The following is a 20,629-nucleotide window of genomic DNA, read 5'->3' as shown; positions in this document are numbered from 1 at the left end:
GATCCAGCTATACCACGCCTAGGCATATATCCAAAAAATGCTCAAGTATACAACTAGGATATTTGCTCAACCATGTTCACAGCAGCTTTACTTGTAATAGCCAGAAGCGGGAAACAAGCCAGATATCCCTCAGTTGAGGAATGGATAAAGAAATTGTGGTACATTTACACAATGGAATACTACTCAGCAATTAAAAACAAAGAAATCATGAAATTTGCTGGCAAATGGTGAGATCTAGAAATTATCATCCTGAGTAAGGTATCTCAGAAGCAAAAAGACACACATGGTACATACTCACATATAAGTGGATATTAGACATATAATATAGGATGCTCATATTAAAATCTATAGACCTAGGGAAGGTAATCAAGAAGGAAGACCATGGTAAGATGCTTAATCTTTTCTTTCTTTATATCTTTTTTTTTTTGAGCAAGGGCAGTTACCCAGACTGAACTCAAATTTTTGCTCTCTCGTTTTGTTTTTCTAATTCGTTTTTCTTTTATTAATTATTTTTAATTTTTCACAGTTTATTCATTATATATCCTGACTGAAGGCCCCTCCCTCAACTCCTACTGGTCACATCCTTTCTCTTCCCTCTATCCCACTCAAAAGGTGAGTTTCCCTCCTCTGCCATCCACCCATGTCTTATCACAATACTACTCAGCTATTAAAACAAGGAAATAATATTTGTGCTCTTATTACTTCTCCATAGGCCACTCTGCTCACGTCAGAAGACTCCATACCCTGAAGCTTGCCTGCAACCTTACTGTGAAATTAACACTAAGTATAACTCATTTTACAGAGTCCCACACACAAGACAATGTTTAATTGACCATCTCACATCCAGAAACATGTGAAATATGAAATGCTATGAAGTCTGAAACATTTGATCACACGCATTTCAAAGAATTTGGTTCTCCTTCTGTCTAGAGGAACCACATCAGGAAATAAGTTCAAATTGAATTCCAGAAAACAGAGGCTATATACCCCTTGGGAAATGATTGGGATGCTCCATGGATAGGTGTATATAATCATTCAAAACTAGGTACTTCAAGAATGCTTGATTTGCATTAGATAGCACATTCCTATCATATGAACAAGAGCATAGATCCTAATCATCCTATATTTAAAAGGAGGAGAGAGTTAGCAGGGATCAGTGTCAAAAGCCATCTATCAAATTTGGCTAGTAGCATCTATGTCTAAAGACACTCCCCAGTTGAAGTCAGGCACAGAAAACTCACCCTTACATTGTTACACAACTAGGCCAGCACCAGGGTCATACATGGAAGAGAAAGCCTCCTCCTTCACATCTCAAAATTCAGTCTGGGTTGTGATGGTTTTCAATAGAACCCCTGGAACAATATATATGTATACACAAAGAAACTTCTACAGGTTACCACTATTATATTACTCTCAGAGAACTTCCTGGCTGGTGTTAGTTCACCATTCCCTACATATTCATCCACTGGACTGAACTTTTCTTGTCTAAAGTGAGGCAATGGAAAACAGTAAATATTGAGAATCAGATTTATCAATAAGTCTTCCCTAAACACATTTTATAATACTTTTGCATGTAATTGATATTCACCATTCATTGTATTCTTTTTAAAAATAATTTTATTTGCTTTAAATTCCAATTGTAGTCCCACTCCCTTCTCTCCCCCATTACTACCCTCCATTCCTATTGCCCCTATTCCCTTTCCCCTTCCCCTTCACAAAAGGGAAGTCATTTCCATTGAGCTAGTTTTTCAGTTCTGTTGGATCTCAGTAGACCGAAGAACACAAAGGCCTTTCCATATTGGTTATAGTCAAAGAATTCCTCTCCAGTAAGGATACTTTTATGATGATGATGACTCTAGATTTGTGCAAGGCTTCACCATTTTAACACATTCAAAAGCTCTCTCCAGTATGAATCCTTTCATGATGATGAAGATTATACAAATATGGAATGGTTTCACCATGTTAAAACCACTGTCCATTAGGATTTCTTTCATGATTGTGAGGATGATTCTGAAGTGCAAAAGTTTTTTCACATTGGTTAAAGTCAGATAGCTTCTTTCCAGTATGTTTTCTTGTATGTATTAGGAGATGTTATGTGCAAAGGCTTTGCCACACAGTTAATTCATATGGTTTCCCTCCAAAATGTGTTGTTGTCTTAGGAGATGACTGTAATATGCAAAGGTTTTATCACACTAATTATCCTCACCAGGCTTCTCTCCACTGTGTGTTTTTCATGTTTCCGGAGACAGCTGTGCAAAGGCTTTATCATATTGGGTATATTCATAAGGTTGCTTTCCAGTATGTGTTCTTTTATGGCTTATGAGATTATTGTGGCATGCAAAGGCTTTACCACACTCATTACATTCATAAGGTTTCTCTCCATTGTGTGTTCTTTTATGGCTTATGAGATGACTGTTTTGTGCAAAGGCTTTACAACACTGGTTACATTTATAAGATTTCTTTCCAGTGTGTGTTCTTTTATGGCTTAAGAGAGTACTGTTTTCTGCAAAGGCTTTGCCACACTGGTTACATTTGTAAGGCTTCTCTCCAGTGTGTGTTCTTTTATGCCGTATGAGAGTACTGTTATGTGCGAAGGCTTTACCACACTGATTACATTCATGAGGTTTCTCTCCAGTGTGTGTTCTTTTATGACTTAAGAGATGATTGTTTCGTGCAAAGGCTTTACCACACTGGTTACATTCATAAGGTTTCTCTCCAGTGTGTGTTCTTTTATGCTGTATCAGAGTACTGTTTTCTGCAAAGGCTTTACCACACTGGTTACATTCATAAGGTTTCTCTCCAGTGTGTGTTCTTTTATGGCTTAAGAGATGACTGTTTTCTGCAAAGGCTTTACCACACTGGTTACATTCATAAGGTTTCTCTCCAGTGTGTGTTCTTTCATGGCTTATGAGATGACTGTTTTTTGCAAAGGTTTACCACACTGGTTACACTCATAAGGTTTCTCTCCAGTGTGTGTTCTTTTATGGCTTATGAGATTACTGTTTTGTGCAAAGGCTTTGCCACACTCATTACATTCATATGGTTTCTCTCCAGTGTGTGTTCTTTTATGCCTTATGAGCTGACTGTTTTTTGTAAAGGCTTTACCCCATTGATTACATTTGTAAGGCTTCTCTCCAGTGTGTGTTCTTTCATGGCTTATGAGAACAGTGGCATGGTGGAAGGATTTACCACATAGAGTGCGTTTAAAAGGTTTCTCTCCAGTACAATTGCTTTCATGCCTGCAAAGATAATTGGCACTTGTGAAATATTGACCACAGTCATTTGATTACACTAATAAATATATTTATCTATGTGAATCAATTTTATAATTTGGTCTAATGATAAAAAGAAGAATCAAATCTTAAACTTTTATCATTTTATTTACATTCATGGCATTCCCCTTCATTATGGGTATTTTTGAAGATCTCTGTGATGGTAAGAGCATTTATTATGTGGTTCACTTTAATAGCATCATTTTTCTATAAGAGGTTTTCTCGTGTATATGAAGAGTATTGTAAGAATTCAGAGTTTTACCAAAGCAATCCCATTCACAAATTTTTGTACGGTATGAATGACACTTCATTTACAAAGTGAGCCAGGACAAGCAGAAGAAGTTCCAAATTTCTAGCATTCATAGGTATTTTCAGCAGTATGATTTTGCTAATGAATTCTCAGTGAAGTTGCAAAACCAATTAACTGTTACCTTTTATCACATTCAGAAAATCTACTCAAAGTGGGGACTTTTACAAAATTAATATTCTTGGAGAAACATAGTTACACTGCTTCTTTCAATATCTCTATGCTCATGTGTCTTATAAACATTGTGACATATGATATACCAATTTAAATTACAAGAATAATAAAAGATTTCCACATTGAATTAACACGTTTTTTTTTTGTTCATCATAGACATGTCATATAGGGATTAAGGTTTCTCCACAATTTTATTATTGACTCTCAGAAGCTGCTCCTTTCCCTAAACTTTACAGTATTACTACATGAATATGTGTAACTCTGGTTGTACTATGAAATATCTGCTCATTAGAAGGTTTTGAAACATACTGATCACCTATTCAATGTGTATACCTCTTACAATATCTGAGTAGATAGAATGAGACTAAACAGATTGGCAGTTTAACTCAGTAGCTGTATTGTCTATATGATTTCAATGGTATTTTCTGTTACAACATTATTTTATTTTCTTCTATCTTAGGGGAGTACCTTGCAAACACAAATCAGATACCTGACATTGAGGTACGTGGAATTATGAGATTTTAATGATCATCAGTACACTTAAAGCAGTGCTCTTTTTACACTGTTGCTTTTCTTTAAAACCTCCTGGACACAGCCAGGTGTGCTGGTACATTCCTTTAATCCCAGCATTTGTGGAGGCAGAAGCAGGCAGATCTGTGTGATTTTGAGATCACATTGTTCTAACAAGCAAGTCTAAGTCAAGCCACAGCTACACAGAATAAAAAACTATTTCAAAAACAGAAAATAAAAAGCAGCCAACAAACAAACAAACAAACAAACAAAAAACAAACTTCCAGGACACATTAAAATTTCTTAAGATTCATATCTATATCAGTGTGCACATAAAGTTACCTTTTATTACTTGTAGAACTTTGAAAATGTTCTTCAATGGTATGGTCTTCCAAATTGTAGCCTAAAATAGAGTACCAGAAAATATATATGACTGGAAATATCATATTATTATTAAAGCAAAACTTAAATCACTATCTTCTATGACCCTTAGAACCATGCCTGATTTAGTCACCTCATTCCTCCTCATTCTCAATTGGAATCATAGAAAAGGATAAATAACAAAGTAAGACTTGTCTCCTCATTTTAAAAGTGAAAGAAAATTTGCTGTCTTACCTATAGCAGTGAGGTTTTTACAGGTCTCTAGCATCACATCATTGTAGAGTTGTTTCTGTGATGGTTCCAGCAAAGCCCACTCTTCTTGGCTGAATTTCACATGCACATCATTGAAGGTCACTGAATCCTAAAATATGCCATGCATTTGTACAACAGAAAGAGTAGCAACAATATAAATTTATACTTCATTGGCAATAGAATCATATAATTCTAGTGCTGTTTCCATTTATTTTCTGACACAGAAGTGCTAGTGTTAGATAGTTAGGTGTTGTGCATGAGGTGAACAAGAGGAGAAGAAAAAGCTTAAAGGTTAGATTGTAAGGAAAACCAAAGGCTTGCTTTGGAAACCTTTGTTAAAGGCATTTCATTAGTTTGTAAGGCATGAATATGAAATAGACATTAGTTGGGTTCTTGAGTAATGTATGAATCATCTTTAGTTACTTGGGCAAGTAGGTCAGGGCCCTGTCATGAGACAGGTAGAAGGAAAAAACACAGTCATCATATGAGATGTGGCTATCAGGTGACAGTGAACAGATGGGTGGTGTCAGTCAAAAGACAACATGGCACTGGATATCATGTTTTGACCAGGGATCAGAGATGTGGCATACCAGTATATGAAAATGGGGGCTCATATATTTGTGGAGGGGAAATTGTACTACAGTGAATAGATGGATAAAAATAATGTGAGTGGCAAGCAACAATAATCATAGCTGATAACATCATATTTCTGAGTTCCCAGACAAAAGAAAAGGCATAGAACACATGATTATTCTTTGATCCTTGTTTTGTATATTTTCCTTTTTAAATCATGTATAGGCTATAGTTTAAAATAAAGATTAAAACTTTTCTATTAAAAAATAAGTGTGAATGTTATCACTAAGTCATTTTAGAATAAAACGAAATAAAAAAGTTTAACTGTGCCATATCTGAATAGGATAGAGGTTTGGAATACTCATGGCAATTAATGTGGACAAAGACAAACAGAGAGAAGAGAGCAAAATAGAAAGAGAGAGACAGAGACACACAGAGAGAAATTAACAGATGAACAGTACTAAGTACACATCAGAGAAATATGAACAGTTACTAACTACAAAAAAATGATGGACAAGCTGGGTATATTCTGTCATGCCTTTAATTCCATCACTCAGGAGGCAGACACAGGTATATATTATTTAATTGGATGCCAGCATGATCTATACAAAGAGTTCTAGGACAGCCAGACCTATATAGTAAGACAGAGTCACCCCTTTAAATCAATAAAACAAACATAAAACATGGAAAGAACTGAGAGGTGTTTACTGAAGCTTCTACAAGGAATTATACATTCACTCCAGTTGTGTATTCAATTTTCAGAAATCTACAATGCCCTAGCTTAAACTGTAACTTTAATAAGATCTTACTAAAAGGAATGCATGTTTAAATAGCTAAAAATAGAAAGATGAAAATATTAGCAATGTAAATGATGATATATGTAAGCAACTTAAGGCAGGAGAGATGGCTCAGCAGTGAGGAGCTCTTGCTGCTCTTGCAAATAATTGGTCTGAAATGTCAGTGTTTAACTGGGACCCACTATTATCAATTGCTATAAGTTCATAAGTTCTGAACACATCTTTGGACTACTGTGACGATCAGGCACACAAGAGGTTCATATTCATGACTTCAATCAAAATACTCATATTCAGTAAAAATTAAAAACAGATTCCAGATGGCAGGGCTGATTGCATACTGATCAGTGGGGTAACAGAGACTGCACAGTGACAAATAGTTGGAACAGTTGGTCCCTAAACAACATTGACTGTGTTTACCAGGTGATAAGAAACCCAATGATGAGAAAAACAATTGGGTTCAACCTCAGAGCACCCAGCTAATCCCTGGAAAATTTCCTTGGCTGTTTTGGCAGGAATAAAGTTTTCAAGAAAATAGACCCAAGAAGTGTGTCCTGATCACCTTCCCAAGCTGAACTGTGTGCCCCAGAGCACAAGAGACTGGGAGTCCCACTCTCAAGAAAAACCCACAGGGAAGGAAGCAAGTGGGACTGACTGAATGTCATCCAGTCTATCCATGGAAAAGGTCCTGTAGACTTGCAGGTGCACAGCAGCCAGCCCTGAGTGGGACTTCAGCCGCCAGACCCACGTAACCAACTCTCCATCACAGACAGAACTGTGTGCCCCAGGGAACTAAAGGATGGGTTTCCCTGTAGAAAGAAAACCCCACAGGGAGGGAAACAGCAGGTCCCAGCTTAGAGCACTCAGCTGACCCTCCCACCACCACTACCACCACCACTACCACGACCACATATGGGAATATTATCGGAAAAATTTTCCAGGTTCCTGTCCAGTCACCAGCTTGGAGCCACCATTCGCAAGCAAGTGCCTATGCACTCTACACCCCCCAACAGTACAGACTGGATCTTTCTGTTGGGAGAAAACGCAAAGGTGGGGGAAATATCTGGCCCTACTTTAGGACACCTAGCTCCAGAAAAGTTTCTGGTTATCTACAGGCTCCAGACTCTAGCCTCCTGCTGTACACATGAGAGTGGTGCTCACCTGCCACTGATTACCACCTGGGTACTGGGGCACAGAGCTCCAAACTCAGACCTACAGAAGCCTGGGTTCCCTGAGAACAACCCCCAGATACTGCTCCAAGGGACAACCAGTTATCCCTAACTAAACTGACCAAACCATGGGGTACCCAGATTACAGCTTCAGCTCACTAAATTTACAGCAAGAACCCCAGCATCAGGGCAGCTGTCTCCAGGATTTCTCTGGGTGAGAAGAGAGCCCCCTTGACTAACATGGAAAATTTCCACTAAGGTCTGTATGCCTAAGGTGAGCTGTGACAATTCCTGAAAAACACCTGTCATTCAGTAACCGTACCCCAAAAGCTAAGGAAGCCTCCTTTGAAAAAATTTTCTTCCTGCCAAAGGGATTCTCCTTCTCCCCAGCACAGGATTCTAGGAACCACCAGAAACTAACATCCAACACCTAAGATAGCCAAATGAATAGAGGCCAGCATAAAAGCTCAACCAACAAAAGACAGAGCAAAATGGCATCTCCAGAACCCAGTTATCCAGGAGCAAGCAGCCCTGGATACCGCAGCATAAAAAACAATTTCAGGCCAATTTCCCTTATGAAAATTGATGCAAAAATACTCAACAAAATACTTTGCAAACCCAATAAAAGAACACATCAAAGATATCATCCACTACAACCAAGCAGGCTTCATGGCAGGTATGCAGGGGTGGTTCAATATACAAAAATCCATTGATATGATCCACCATATTAACAAATTGAAAGAAAAATAAACACATGATAATCTCCTTAGTTGCTGAAAAAGCATTTGAAAAAATCCAGCATCCATTCATGTTTAAAGTATTGGAGAGATCAGGGATAAAGGGCACATACCTAAACATAGTAAAGGCAATATACAACAAGCCTATAGCCAACATCAAGCTAAATGGAGAGAAAATTAAAGCAGTCCCACTGAACTCAGGGACAAGGCAAGGCTGTCCACTCTCTCCATATCTCTTCAACACAGTTCTTGAAGTCCTTACTAGAGCAATAAGACAATTAAAGGAGATCAAAAGAATACAAATTGGAAAGGGAGAAGTCAAAGTATCACTATTTGCAGATGATATGATAGTATACCTGAATAACTCCAAAACTTCTACTAGGGAACTTCTACAGATGACAAACAGCATCAGTAAAGTGGCTGGATACAAAATTAATTCATAAAAAATTTAGCCCTCCTGTATACAAAAGATAAAAGGGCTGAGAAAGAAATTAGGGAAACAACACCCTTCGCAATAGCCTCAAAGGACATAAAGTACTTTGGTGTGACCATAATCAATTAAGTCAAAGACTTGTATGAAAAAACTTCAAGTCTCTGAAGAAAGATTAGAAGAAGATATCAGAATATAGAACTATCTGATACTCATGGCTTGGCAGAGTTACCATAGTAAAAATGGACATCTTACCAAAAACAATCTACAGATTCAATGCAATTTCCATCAAAATACCAACAGAATACTTTACAGACCTTGATAGAAGAGTTCTCAACTTCATATGCGATGCAATGAAAGCAGTCCTAAGAGGAGTTTGAATAGCAACAAAGGCCATCATAAGCTATTGGAGACATCTCATACAAGCAACTTAATGGTATACCTGAAAGACCTAGGAAAAAAGAAGCAGACACACCCAGCAAGAGTAGACCACTAGGAAAAACCAAACTCAGGGCTGATATCAATAAATTAGAAACAAAGATAATAATTCAAAGAATCAACGAAACCAAGAGCTAGTTCTTTGAGAAAATAAAAAACACAAATTCTTAGCCAAACTAAGTAAATGGTAGAAAGATACTATCCAAACCAACAAAGTCTGAAAGAAAAAGATATAATACACACTGAGAAAATCCAAAGAACCATTACCTTTTATGTCAAAAGCCTATATGCCCCAAAATTTGAAAATCTAAATGAAATATACAATTCTATTTAAAATCCACTTAGCAAAGTTGAATCAACATCAGGTAAAGATATTAAATAGTCTTATAGTAAATAAGGCAATAGAGGCATCCATCAAAATACTCCCAACCAAAAAAAATCCAAGGGCCAGATGATTTCAGAGCAGAATTCTACAAGACCTTCAAAGAAGAGTGAATACTGATATTCTCCAAATTATTTCATAAAATAGAAATGGATGCAACATGACCAAATTCCTTTGGTGAGACCACAGTCAACTTGATAAATCCTCAAAGATCCCCAAAAAGAAAGAGAACTTCAGACCAATCTCTTTTATGAACAATGATGTAAAAATACTCAATAAAATACTTGCAAACCAAATCCAAGAACATATCAAAGGTATCATCCACCATGACCAAGTAGGCTTCATCCCAGGCATGCAAGGGTGGTTAAGTATATGGAATCCATCAATGTAATCCACTGTATAAACAAATTGAAAAAAAGCCATTTCGTTAGATGCTGAAAAAGCATTTGACAATATCCAACAGTTATTCTTGTTTAAAGTCTTGGAGAGACCAGGGACAAAGGTACATATCTAAAAAGAGTAAAGATAGTATACAAAAAATATACAGAATATATACAGAATAGTATATAACTAACATCAAACTAAATGAAAAGATTGTTAAGTCAATTCCACTGGACTTGGGGAAAAGACAAGGCTACACACTCTCTCCAAATCTCTTCAATACAGTACTCAAAGTCCTATCTAGGGCAATAAGACAACTAAAGGAGATTAAGGGGATACAAAGTGATAAGGAAGAAGTCAAAGTATCTCTATTCACAGATGATATGACAGTATACAAAAATGACCCCCAAAATTCTACTGTAGGGAACCTCAAAAAAATACACTCCTGTATGCCAAAGACAAATGGACTGAAAAAAAATAGGAAAATAACACCCTTCACAATAGGCAGTAAAAAAAAAATGTATTTTGGTGTTATCCTCAACAAGCCAGTAAAAAGCCTATATGAACAACAACAAAAACAAAACCAAAAACTTCAAGCCTCTGAAGAAAGAAATTGAAAAAGAAACCAGAAGATAGAAATATCTCTCGTGCTCATGGATCAGTAGGACCAACATAGTAAAAATTGCCATCGTAACAAAACAATCTACAGATTCAATGATATTCCCATCAAAATATCAACACAATTCATTAAAGAACTTGAAAGAACAATTCTCAGCTTCATATGGAAAAATAAAAAAGCCAGAATAGCTAAAACAATCCTGTGCAATAGGAGATCTTCAGGAGGTATCACCATTCTTCATCTCAAGCTCTATTATAAATCAATAGTAATAAAAACTGCATGGTACTATAATAAAAACAATCAGTGGATCAATGGAATTGAAGTGAAGACACATAAATAAACCCACACACCTATGGCCACTTGATTTTTGACAAAGAAGCCAAAACCATGCAATGGAAAAAGAACAGCATCTTCAACAAACAGTGCTGGTCTAACCTGAAGTTTACATGTGGAAAAATGAAAATAGATCCATATTTATCACCCTGCACTAAACTGCAGTCCAAGTTGTTCAAAGACCTCAACATAAAACCAGATACACTAAATCTGTTAGAAAAAAAAGTGGGAAAGATCCTCGATCTCATTGGCATAGAAGGTAACTTCCTCAGCAGAACACCAAGAACACTGGCTCTAAGATCAAGAATTAATGAATAGGATCTCATGAAACAAAAATCTTCTATGAAGCAAAGAACTCTGTCAATAGAACAAAATGACCGCCTACCGACTGACAAAAGATCTTCACCAACCCTTCATACAACTGAAAGAGCTAATAAACAATATATATAAAGAGCTGAAGAAATTAAACTCCAATAATCCAAATAATCCAATTTAAAACTGGGGTACAGAACTATACAAAGATTTCTCCACAGAGGAATATCAAATGGTGGACATTAAATGCTCAATATCTGTAGTCATCATGGAAATGCAAATGACATTCCATCTTAAACCCATCATGGCTAAGGTCAAAACCTGAAGTGACAGCAAGTTAGTGAGAATGTGAAGAAAGGAACACTCCTCCATTGCTGTGGGAGTGAAAACTTATACAACCGCTTTAGAAATCAATCTGATACTTTCTCAGACAATTAGAAATAGTGTTACTTCAAGACCCAGCTATACCATTTCTGGGCATATATCAAAAAGATGCTCCACCATTCAACAAAGATATTTGCTCAACTGTGTTCATAACATCTATATTCATAATAGCCATAATAGGGAAACAAACTATATGTCTCTCAACCAAACCATTGTTTTACAGAAATTGTGGTACATTTACACAATGGAATGCACCTCGGGTATTAAAAAAAAAAAAGGAAACTATAAAATTTTCAGGCAAGTAGATGGAACTAGAAATGATCATCCTAAGTGAGTTATTCCAAAACCAGAAAGACATGCATGGTATATACTCATTTGTAAATGGATAATGGCCATAATATAGGATAAACATACTACAATCTATAGACCTAAAGGAGCTAAATAAAAAGGAGGACCCTATGGAGGATGCTTAATTCTTATGCAAAAGTGCATATAAAATCGACACCAGAAGTGACTGAGGAGAGGGAAGAGGATGAGAGCCTAACATACATATCCTCCAAAAGACTCTGCCCATTAGGGGTTCGAAACAGATGCTAAGATTCACAGCCAAACTTTGGGTAGAGCACAGGGAATCATAGGAAAGAGTGAGAGGATAGAATGTAGAAAGACCCAGAGCTGGTAGGACCTCCATAAGAAGACCAACAAGGACAACAAATCTGGGCCCATGGGGACTTGCAGAGATTGATGGACCCACCAAAGACCATTCATGAAGAGGAACCAGACCCCTGCTCAGATGTAGCTGATAGGCAGCTCAGTCTCCATTTTTGATCCATAGTAAGGGGAGAAGGTGCTGGCTTTGACATGGACTCTGTTGTGTGCTATTTGATCATTTCCCCGTGGTGGAGGGGCATTGCTATGCCACAGAGGAAGAGGATGCAGGAAGTCCTAGTGAGACTTGATAGGCTTGGTTCAGATGGTAGGAGAGGAGGGTTCCCTGTATCTGAGATATAGGAAATGGGATAAGGAGGAAAAAAATGGAGGGTGAGACAAGGAAGAGTCAAGGGAGAAGATTACAATTGGGATGTTAAGTGGATAAATTATTTTTTTAATTTAATTAAGTTATTTATTACAATGTGTTCACTTTGTATCCTTGCCATAGCCCCCTCCCTCATCTCCTGCCAGTCCCACCCACCCTGCTTCTTCTGCTCCTATGCCCTTTCTCTAGTCTCCTAATTGGGGAGGGATTCCTTCCCTTCTAGATTATCAGGTCTCATCAAAGATGGCTGCATCATCTTCCTCTGTGGCCTTGCAAGGTTGCACCACCCAGGAGGAGGTGATCAAAGACTCAAGTTCATGTCAGAGAATAAATAAAAACAAAAAACAAATTTAAATTAAAAATAAATTAAATGTAAATAAAACAAACAAAATTAAAATAAAACAAATACAACTGGTAAGAAGAGCGTCACACACCTACAATTCAATGACTCGGAAAGCTCAGATAGTGTTAGTGTCATGAATAAAGGGCATCCTAAGAAATTAAATATACTCCCTGCCAAATTTCAAATGCAAGATGTTGATGAATATCAACACAATAACCTATGCTTACATATACAAAACAAAAGAAAATAAATACCTAAAACTCTATATTCCATGCTCAGCAGCATGGTGATGTTGATGCCAGGCATGTTGGCCTAGATTTAAGCCCAACACTTGACTTGAGTTAGAGCTGTTAAGTTCAAAACCAGCCTGGTCTACATACAAACTTTCAGGAAACATCCAGGAACTCTGGGACATTATGATAACACAAAACATGCTAATAATCAGATTAGAAGAAGAAGGATGAGATCAAAGTTCCAGAAGATATTTTCAACAAAATCATACAAGAAAAATTTCTTAACCTAAAGAAGATGTCTATGAAAGCACAAGAAGCATAAAAACACCAAAGAGACTGGACAAGAAAAGAAAGTCTTCTTAGCACAGAATAATCAAAATACAAAACATGCAGAACAAAGAAAGAATATAAAAAGCTGCAACTGAAAACAAAAACAAAAACAAAAACAAACCAAACTAACCAACCAGACAAACCAAAAAAAAACCAAACCAAAACAAAAAATAACCCACAAAAACCAACCAAAAAAAAAAAGGCAGATCTATTGGAATTAATCCTGTATTCTCAGTAAAAATGCTAGAAGTTGAATAGCTTAGACAGAGTGCTTCTGACTCTAAAAAACTACAGAAGCCAAGACAAATTACTAACCATGCCCAGAAAGTTTCAATCAGCAAATGAAGAAAAATAAGATGTTTCATGATAAGGTCAAATTTAAACAATATGTATCTATAAATATAGCCCAACACAGGGTGCTAAAACCACGACCACCACCACCACCAAAATACCAGGATTTACAATCACTGTTTGTTGATATCTCTTAATACCATTGACCCAAATTCACCAATAAAAAGACACAGGCTCACAAAAATGGATGATAAAACAAAATCCACCCTTCTTCTAAATACATCAAACACAGCTTCACATCAAGATAGACATTATCTCAAGGTAAAGGGTTGGAAAAGATATTCCAAATAAATGAATTAGAGTAACAAGCTTGTAAAGCAATTTTAATATCTAACAAAACAGACTTCAAAAACAACTAATCAAAAGATGGCAAAAGACATGACATATTAAAAAAACATCCAGCAATATAACATTTCAATACTTAACATCAATGCCCCTAACCTAAGAGCACCCAAGTTATAAAAGAAACACTTCTGCAGCTGGCATCACATCCTGGCCCTCATAAACCGATAGGGGAAGACTTCAATATATCACTCTCACCAATGGACAGGTCCTCCTGACCAAACTGAACAGAGAAATGGTCCAGATAACTAACATCAAAACACTACCCAAATGATGTTTACAGAACATCCACCCAAACAAAAAGATTGTTCTCTCTTCTCAGCAACACATATATTGTTCTCCAAAATGGATGATATACTTGAACTGTGGAAGTCTCAAAAGATATAAGAAACTTTCAATAATCTCCTGCATCCTATCAGACCACTAAGGTTTAAAGCAGCACATCACCAATAACAAAAACAATAGAAAGCTTACAAACTCATAAAAATTGAACAACACTCTATTAAATAAAAATTGGATCAAAACTGAAATAAAGAAAGAAATTAAAGACTTTCTAAAAGTCGATGAAATGAATACATAAGATATCAAAAGTCATAGTACACAACGGAATTGTTGACCAGAAGACAGTTCATACCACTAAGTACATTCAGAAAAAATAATCAGAAAGATCTCTTAGTAGCAACTTAACAGCACACCTAAATACTCTAGAAAAAAATGAAGTAAACAAAACTAAAAGGAGTAGACAGTGAGAAATTACTGAACTATGTCTTCACTGGTAAAACCAAATGTTACCACAGGAAAAGAAAGGAGGATCCTAACAAAATTGATAATGATTAGATTTTAATAGTGGAGATCTCCTGAATAAGCAGAGGTAACATTTCATCAGACAGTGTGGTCATTCACTCCAAACTAACTTAATAAAGACTGAAGTTTTTTTTCTTAAATAAAAAAGATACTTTTGTTGTTTCATATTAAAAACAGTTAAGAGCTTTAAAAAGTTTTAAGTAAATTCTAAGGTATAAATTTTTTGAGTTGGAATAATTTGGAGTGACTATAACATATCTGAGCAGCATGGTGATAGACCATGCATTTAATCCCAGAAGAGACAAGCAGTTCTATATTAATTAGTTGTTTTCTAAATTCAGGAGTTACAATGACAGGGTGTTGGTGGTTCATAGCCTTAATTCCAGCATTTGGGAGGCACATGCCTTTTCATACCACCTGGGAGGCAGAGGCAGGCACACAGGATTTACACTGATTTTATTTAAAAGCTGCTTGTAAAAGGCAGGCTGAAAATCAAAGTGAATATCCTTTATTATCTAGAAATAAATACACTTTAAGGTATATTTGGAAACTTTCAAAGATTTTTTTAACTTTAATTGAGATATTATACTTTTTCTATTTCGAAAAAAACATTTTGCTCTATAAAAGATATAACATGCCTAAAAAGCTACAACCCTCACCCCAGAATTAGGGATGGGGCAGGGTTTTGATTTAATCGTTTCAGGAGAATAAAATCATCCAACTAAAGAATATGGAGACCACTGGACACATGAAACTTCTGAAGAAAATGACAGATCACCAAAAAAATGTGAAAAGAGAAGGAGTAAACTGGCCAACTGGTATCACTCACCTTCATGTTATCTCTTCTGTCTTCTACAGATATAAGTGCAAATTGTCTTTATGTGATTGCTAAAGAACAATCCAAAATCTCTATCTCATATCAGAAAAGCCACCTGGTAAGAAACAGAGGAAAACAGAAAAATAAGGGATGATTCCATTGCCATGAATCTCATAATCTTCTGGCATGATGTGACTTTTGTACTTACTACAAACTTCAATAATCAAGAATGTGTACAGTGTTTGTGAAAGAATAAGGGGGTGAGAAAAAAAGCCAAAAAAATAAGCCTAAAATATAGCCAAGCTAACATGAAAAGACATAAGTAACTTCTAGCATGAAAAATTGGCATGGAACCAGAGATACCTTTGATTTTCTAATTAATACAAATTAAATAAACACAGATTTCACAACTGCTACAAGACAAACTCAAAGTGACACCTAAACAGTTATATTTTCCTGACCCTCCAGCTACTACTAACCTCCTTTACAGAGAGTCCTTTTGCTTTAGAAGTCTCTTAAAAAATGGAGGTGATCATAAGCTGGGCTATGGCTTGCAGTCCCTCATGTCCCCTTGTGGGTTCAGGCACAGCCCAGCCCTTGCAGACACTCACACACAAAAAATGATGGAGAATAATTTAGTTTCTGTTTCCTTCTGCATGATTTATGTCACAATATGTGGAATCTTTCCTATCCTCTTATTTAAAACCTGGCACACCTGACAAAATTCTGCATCTCAGAAATTCCTTTTGTACCCTGGAATTGAATTTCCCTAAATCATGCCATTGTGACTGGTGGTAGTTGAAAGGTTAAAAAAATGTAATCAAGTATTGCTGAAAGATGACCACCACCCCTCTTTTCTTCCAGTTTCAAAACGAGTTGTAAAATTTGTTATGCAAATCTCTATGTGGAATACAACATTAATCATTTCTAGAAATGAGACCTTCAGTTTTCCAATCTGTCCACTGCAAAACTAATGCTTGCGTGTGTACACTAGATAGTGATATTATAAGCACCACAATTTTCTACTGCCCAGGCGGCAAAGTCCTCACTTCTCTGGACAATCAACACTCAGGAAGGGTCAGAGGCCAAGGGTCTCTGTCAAGATCACCACATGGAGACCAACAGAACCACAGCCTGAACCACAGTCCATCTCATTCAAAGCAGATCAGGCTGTGATAGCTCAGGAGCCTGCTATTCCTGGCCTGGGGACAATGGCCCCACACTCAGCATGACATGGCCTCTGGTCTCACTCACAGCTCTTTAGAGCTATATCAGAGGAAAATCCCAAAACAAACCCATAAATTACCTCCCACTATTGCTCCTGACTGCTAGGCCTACCCAGAATCCCTCATTAGCTTGAACAATACAGCTGAGTCTTAGGACAGTAGTAGCTCCTCTACCAGTGGATCAAAGATCAAATGATGCTGATAGCAGAGGCATTCTAGCTTTGCCCTAACCCCTATGGGCACACAGAATGCTAATGTTGTTATAAAAGAATGAAAATTCCAATTATTCTATTTTAAAACCTTCCAGTGAAGAGAGGCAGAGAAAGCACCCATCTGACCATCCTACTCACCTCAACTCCAAGAGTAAAAAGCCCCAAAAGCTCACCAGTTCAGATGACAGATCAGGGGAGATAGGCCAAAGGAACCCAAGGCCAAAGGCTTTCTAGCTCAAAGCTCAAAAAGCCCAAAATCTACTATGCTAAAACTCCTTCCACTTTTACACTCTTTCTTAAATACATTTCAGCTGAAAGTTCCACTTACTCTTTTATCCCTGTCAGCTGGCTTCTTGCTTTGCCTCTTGATCTAGGGTTAACATTATTAAATCCTGTGCACAGAGAGCTTTTGAATTAAAGGTATGTTCCAGGGCTGACGGAACCATACCATAATCACCTCTTTAGAATAAACAGAAAGTTCTTGGAATTAAGGTTTGTGTTAGGGCTCAACCATACCAAACAAAGCACAGGTTTTTACTGTTCACAATCTATGGGATCACACTGGGATCAAATATCCTGCAACATCCTCATCTTGGAAATGTTTTAAAATACAATCTTCTACTTTCCCAGGGCACCTGCTCATCTTCCAAGATACAGGTCATTTATGTTGCACATTCCATTACATGATCAGTGTCCAACGCAATCATCTCTACCTCATATTTGGGAAGTCCTTCAGCCAAACTTTAGTCAAAGCCAAATAGTAACAACCATTAAAGAAACAAATGGCCATGAATTTGAAAGAAAGGAGTAGGTAATGAGAGCTCAATGAAAATGAGAAATAAAACAAAAAGGATATGGCTGTACCTAGGAATGTTGGAATAGAAAGTTTATTATAGATATATGAGAGAACATAGTCAGACACAGGAACATCTGGGACAGTCTAGGATTGACATGAACTTGAGCCATGTGAGAGGAGAAGAGAGCCAGATGAAAAGGGTGGGAAGGTAAATGATAAATGAAAAAGACCAGGTAACCAAAATGGTTGGAATACATAAGGAATGAGAGCTGGGAGGAGGGCAGCTCAACTTCTGAGGTAGAGATCTGTGTATGACACCCATACCTTGTAACAGGAAAAGATTGAGGGATGCTGGGAGAACCTCACAGCCAGGTCTGCTTTGATTGTTAAGTAGCCTCCTTAAAGATTCATCCCAGCATTTGAGATGTAAGAGCAGAGAGGAATGAAAAGGTTGAAATGATTTCATTATAACCTTAAAATTATTTTTAAAAGTTGAAAATGGCCTTATGGTCCAATATTCTTCAGAGACTTTGAATATGTATTAGAGAACACCAAGTATTACTCACAACTTCTTTTCTCAGGTTGTGCATTTTCAAATGTGGGGAGGGGAAACATCCCTGTTAGTCACTACCACAGCAGTTTATCCAGAACTTCTGTTTTGTTTGAACTCATGCAACTATAGAAATTTGCTTCCCAGAAACAAGCTCAGCAACTAATCCATATTCTTGATTCCCTTTGTGTATGACTCCCCCCAAATGTACAGTTTTCACTTTTATTGACCATCTAAAATTGATTACATGACTCATTACCATCTTCCCTTCTCCCCCTCCCTTTCTGTGTTGTGACTACACCAGCTTCAAAGTAGGTTAGTGAACTCAATTCTTACACAGGTCCCTCTTTATTTGTAATTGCCCACCTCTAAAAATTTAGGGTCTTCAGGGGACATTAATTCACTGTTCTATTTTACTTCACACTCACTAATCAGGGCCCACCTAAAAAGAGCTGCAGGACTATGTTCTAGGCACTAGGCAGTAGGGGCAGCATTCAGTGTTCCAATAAAGTGTAAACTACATAGCATGTGAAAGGCTGATCTACAGGAGACATTGCTTTAACAAAAACAAATATCAAAGCACTAGGGGAAAAGGAATGAAATTCTTAATAACTGGATTATCAAAGAATATTATCTAATAAGAGACTAGAGCAGTAATGCATCAACATAATAAAATTTAATAATACCAACAACTGACTTATTTATTTATTTATTTATTCATATATTTATTTATTATTGATACAGTGTTCTGCATGCATCTACACTTGCATGCCAGAAAAGAGCACCATATCTCATTATAGATGTTGTAAGCCACCATGTGGTTGGTGGGAATTGAACTCCTGACCTCTGGAAGAGCAGCCATTGCTCTTAAACTCAGAGTTGAAAAAAAAAAACACATAGCATACTGACTTTGAAAAACACAGGCCATTCTCTTGTAGAGGGAAAGCCATTAATAAGATACTGTTTGATGTTATCCCTGTGTACAATATTAGCTGCTGAGACCTGTAACCTGACAGACACAGCTTAAGCCCATAGCCTGTGTCTCAAATTTGAACTGACAGAACTGTGTCAATGAGGATTGTACATATGGGCATAGGACAGTCCCTTAATTTGAAATTCAATATTTACTGGAGCAAGATACCTGACCCAAATTGTACACCCACCAATCTTGTCTGCTTTCATTTGCATTCATGAATTAATAAATACACATTGGGAATTTACAAATTAAAAAGACATAACCCTGACACATTTCTACACAATCCTGGTGAGCAAACATGTGTATCCCGGGATCCTAATCTCTAACAGGTCTGGTTAGCATACTGCTTATCTGTGGAGTGTTTTACAGGCAGTCTTCCCTCAGCTAAATTCTAACTGGTACCACTAGTTTCTCAGCGATAGTAAATCCTTTACATCATCAGTTCTACTCTTCTATATCACAGCTTAATATTTGAGTGCTCTCTGACACAGGACATATAATTTATAACCCCCACAAAATCCAAATGGATCTTTTAGAATGGAGAGACATCTTCAAAGGTCACCAGGAACTAGGCCTAAAAAAGGGCACTTAAATTTCACCAGAATTGTGACTCTATTATAAAGCCACCAGGAATTGGACCATGGGTCACCAATTCCAAATACAAGGTCGTAAGATTCCTTACCCAAGGAACAGCCTGAGGATAACAAGAATGGGAAGGTATCTTATCTCAAAGTGGGGCATTTGTGCTGAGCAGTCTACCAACTTTGTAGTAGAACCTTCAGTGACAAAGAAAATACCCAACATTCCTGAGGCCTAGAGATAGCTCCCTCAATGTTAGTTATGTTAGCTAGCCAATCACTTTGTAGAAAGCTTGCCCTTGCTGAATGTCAACCAATCCTGTAACTATTAAACCAGAACTTCCTGGTCCTTCCTAAAACCCCAATCAAAACCCTGCCATGCACCTGCTCAGGGCTCTCTCTGATCCACTGTGTGTGTAAAAATGGAGAGACCCAGCATAAGCCCAAGTAAAACTCTTTGCTCTTGCATATGTGGTCTGGCTCCTGATGATCTTTGGTCACCCTAAGATCTGGCCATAACAGATGGGTTCTTATATTGGATCCCCAAGTCTCCCAAGCACCCCAGGCACATGGGGCTGAACAACAGC

General features: G+C 37.2%; 1 pseudogene; it reads right to left on the bottom strand.

Annotated features, from left to right (window-relative positions):
• The window catches only part of LOC132650911 (zinc finger protein 347-like), a 119,534-nt pseudogene that overhangs the window by 34,674 nt on the left and 64,231 nt on the right, over positions 1–20,629 (bottom strand).

This window comes from Meriones unguiculatus (genome assembly GCF_030254825.1).
Source record: "Meriones unguiculatus strain TT.TT164.6M chromosome 13 unlocalized genomic scaffold, Bangor_MerUng_6.1 Chr13_unordered_Scaffold_34, whole genome shotgun sequence".
Classification (NCBI taxonomy): Eukaryota; Metazoa; Chordata; class Mammalia; order Rodentia; family Muridae; genus Meriones; species Meriones unguiculatus.
Note: the sequence above shows the minus strand (reverse complement) of the source record. Positions and strands in the feature narration are given on the sequence as shown.